Source organism: Coenobita brevimanus, chromosome 13, assembly GCF_032717465.1.
Source record: "Coenobita brevimanus isolate Jiangsu-jjx chromosome 13, ASM3271746v2, whole genome shotgun sequence".
Taxonomy (NCBI): Eukaryota; Metazoa; Arthropoda; class Malacostraca; order Decapoda; family Coenobitidae; genus Coenobita; species Coenobita brevimanus.
The window spans coordinates 31219975-31224312 of record NC_136966.1 but is presented as its reverse complement, the minus strand read 5'-3'; the positions used below and the strand labels follow the sequence as shown (position 1 = coordinate 31224312).

The following is a 4338-nucleotide window of genomic DNA, read 5'->3' as shown; positions in this document are numbered from 1 at the left end:
GGAAAAAAGTACATAGGGCGTGAGTTATTGAACAGATCTGGCATAATTAATGATGATATCAGAGGACGAAGTTATTCACTGTTAGAGCGAAAAAGGTTGTACGTCACTGGACAAGGACCTATTCAACTCGACCACTTTGTTAGGATTTTTACCACACTTGGTGGAAGAGTTCTGGGAAAGGGAAAGGATTAACAAAACGATCAGTGAGTTAAACTTACACAGCAAGACCAAAAGTCCCACTTTTTATCTCAGTTTTATTTGAGTTGGAGAAAACTTAATGGAGCGTTTTAATTCTAGCCATGGATGAAATTGTCGTATTTTCAATTTTTCGTATTTTTAGAAAAGTAGGTTGAATATCAAATACACAGGGTAAGATCAACATAAAAACCCTTAAATCCTTTTGAACCCAACGTACTGGATGGTTTAAGGGTCAGGTGAGGGTGAAGAAATTCGAATTTGAGAGCAGTCAGTTGAAGGTCAATCGGACAGGGCTAGGTCAGCCGTTGTCTTATGGGCCTTCCACATAATTCAGTGGACACCAGTCGTGTCTGAGAACGATGTTCATAAGCATGATGATGAATTCAGCTATAAAAAGTAAATAAGAAGCTGCGAAGGTGGTACACTTCAACATTTCTTCAGAGTTATTTAACCAAATTTTTCAATTGCCATAACCCCAAATTACACGGCCTCACTGAATGTGTCGTTGTACATTCAGCTCAACTGTATGCCGCAGGTGTTGCTCCCTCAGCATGTATCATCTTTAAGTTATTTTGAACACACACACACACACACACACACACACACACACACAATCTCCGGCTGACCACATCAATGAGAAGGTACGGAACATGTATACACTGTTTGCAAATATGAGAATAGCATTCACATACATAAATGAAGACATGCTAAGAAAGATAACATCATTCATCAGACCAACCTTGGAGTATGCATCAGTAGTCTGGAATCCTCATCTCAAAAAACACATGGATAATATTGAAAGGGTACAAAGGGCAGCTACAAGATGGGTACCAAGATTAAGGGATCTAAGCTACGAAGAAACACTAAAAAAAATGAATCTATCAACACTACAGGATAGAAGGAAAAAGGGAGACGTGGATATGCTATATAAATGCATCTCAGGGAGAGAAAATAGACATAAATTAATATATACTCTATGGGTAAGCATCAGCAAGAGGACGCTGAAAAAAAAAAAAACTACAATAAAGAGGCGATAAAGACGTAAGGAAATTCAGTTTCCCTAATAGGGCAATTGGTCAGTGGAAACCACTACCGAAAGAAATAGTGTGATAAAACTTAATAAATTTAAGGCAGTGTATGATATATATGGTGTAATACACGGGGCAGTATGAACTTGACTCCTGTAAAGATACAATTAGGTAGGTAAGAACGCACACACACACACACACACACACACACACACACACACACACACACACACACACACACACACACACACACACACACACACACACACAGACGAACAGAGAGAGAGACAGAGAGAAAGAGAGAGAGAGGGGAGGTCAGTCTTTGACCTTGTCCTTTGGCTATCTCTTCTTGAAATCGAATCCTTTCGATGTGGCATTACCCTTAACACTTCGTGCATGTTTGATTGAAATCTTATATAGCCTGTTCAAGTTGACCTTGATAGGTAAAATTTTGACCTAGCTCCATTACCTTGACCTTTGACTATTGTGCTCAAAAGCAATAGGGCATGCCCTGCGGTTATTCTTAATCCTTCCATCAAGTTTGATCATAATGAGATAAAAAGAAATATTTTTCACTCCTTCCCCCCCCTCCCCTTCCCCTCCCCCCCACACAGATCAATTCATAACACCGGTGCTGCGAAGGGTAGATGGCGCTCGCAGCAAGTCAACAAACCAGTGAGAGTGCTCTCCTGATTTTGACGATTCTGAAGGATCTAGAAAGCTGCCACCCTCCAGCCTGGCAGAGAGCTATAGTAAGACCTAGTGTTTGTCACTTGGGAATTTAGGTATTTTGGACATTGTCAGTATTTTGTTATTAAAACCTATACACCTGGCCGGTCCCCTCCAGTCGGAATTTTTTGTGACTGTGCGCCACTCTGCCCGAGCACACGTGCCAACTGATGTAGGTGTTGCCACTGCTCTGAATGCTACTCGATTAGGGCAATAGGGAATGCTTTGGACCTGCCACCCTTGGAGATCTTGAGGCTGACACGATGTCTCGTGTGGGGAAGCTTGGCACCCACTTGACCTTCATAGACACCAGGGCTCCACACCAAATGCGGTTGCAGTGGCTCCCAGGCTGCCTCTGCCTGCGGCCCCCCCTCATGTCACCCAGGGCTCCATCTTCACCAAATGCCTCTTAGAACTCACTTCAGATGTCAACAGTGAACAATCATCGTCCGCTGCACTTCCAAGTGCAATGAGCCTTTTTCTCAGTGCAAGGTTCCTGATCCTTTCTCCCTCACCTCACTCCTCAGAAGGCACCTTCCCAGCCTGCAACAGTTCCTCCAATATTTGCTCCCCAGGCTGAGTGCATCAAACTCCTCTTCAAAGAGTACCTGACTGTCAGTATGAAACTTCATTGGTTTTCTGAGGTCACCAAGACTTTCCTTCTCAATCAGGAGCTAGCTGAGGTCAAGATGTCTGCTGTTACCTCCTGTTTCATATATATCTCATGACAACGTACAGGCATCATAGACAGGTTCATGAGTGGTGAGTTTCTGTCCTTGTTCCTGGATGTTCAGGATTCAGTTGACCAGCTCCGTAAGTTCCCTACCTACTTCATCACCCACTACCCTCTTGGCATTGACCCTTCCTTGGCCAAGGAAGTCCCAGACATGTACACTGCTCATTGTTTTCATCAAAATGGGATGCCCATCAACCACCTTGTTGTCACCTGGAGTCTCACAGACCCTCCTCCACCAGTTTTCAATTTCAGTTTCCTCCCTTGTCTTCCATAATGTGAGCTATGCAGAATGAAGTACAAACAGCCATGGTGCTTCAGATGCTGGGGAATTGGACATATATTGCGCTGCTGCTCTGCCTTGGAGAAGTGTGTGTGGTGTGCTGCCAACCATGCCTCCTGGATTTGCCCATATCACACTCCTTTGCCACCCACCATTGCTGCCACACTTCTACTTTGAAGCCATCACCCTTACCTGTACCACACACCTCACAGTGGAGATGTTCCCGTTGTTATAAGCCAGGAGTCAATGTGTGTCATAGTTGTACCAAATGCTCAGGCTCTGAATTGACTCCTACAGCCACATTACCACACATACCACCATCACCACTGCTGCTGCCACCTGACACAGCTTCCTCACCTGCCTCTTCTTCCACTCCCCACTCCCATATCTGCACAAGTACTTGCCCTCCGTGAAGCCATTGCCTCCTGATGCCTCAGTGCACAGCGCTTATGGCACACTTTGATGCCACTGAGGTAAGCATCAATGGCTTGGTCAGTCAGCACATCAGCACTGAAAGCATACTTGCTTCACTTGTTGAGTCTCATCTGGTTATTAATATTGTCACCACCCTCACAGAGAAGATGGATGCTATCTCCTCTCACCTGGAAAGGATCAGTGATATATTGACAAACAACCTCTTGCATCCTACACCACAAGGCAATGCTCGTGCTACCTCCTCATCCCTGTCTGACCCCCAGAAACCTAAAAGTGAACTTCACTAACCGAATGCTGCTCCATGTCATCTCTTGGAAAGAATGCAGAGACAGAAGTCAAACAAAACTTGCTGCATTCAAAAGCTATGTATGCCTCCATTACCCGCATGTTATAATCATTCAAGAAGTTTTTGTTGGTTGTCCTGTACCTGGGTAAGAGGCCACCTCACTTTGTGGCTACATTTTGTATGTTTACCTCACCAGGAATGGTTCCCTTAGTTACATGCATTCCTCCATACCACATCAACTTCTCTACTGCACTGTAGATGATGATAAGACCTTTCAGGTTTTTTAGGCCACAGTGGGCGATGGTAGGATCCACTTGTGTAACGTCTATTCTGCCCCTGGAAGGATTAATCTCCATGCCTTCCCTGCTCCTACAGTTCATGGCATGATCTACATGGGTGACTTTAATGCTCAATATCCTGCTCCTGGTGACCTTTTTCCTACTCCAAATGGCAATGGGCTTTCTTTCCTTGAATTCATCCGTCGGCACTAACTCACTTGCTTGGACACCGGTGGTGTCACACACTCATGGAGGCATGAGTAACCTCCGGGCTAATGCCGTCCCATGTCTGGTGGTCTTCCATCCCTACCGTCTTCTCGGACCACGTTGCCCTCAGCCTCCACTATTCCCTCCCTGCTAGACATTCC

General features: G+C 45.0%; 1 pseudogene; it reads right to left on the bottom strand.

The window, feature by feature from the left end:
- LOC145415362 (DNA replication complex GINS protein PSF2-like) overlaps window positions 1-4048 on the bottom strand; it is a 10370-nt pseudogene extending 6322 nt beyond the window's left edge.
- Between the last annotated feature and the right edge of the window lie 290 nt (window positions 4049-4338).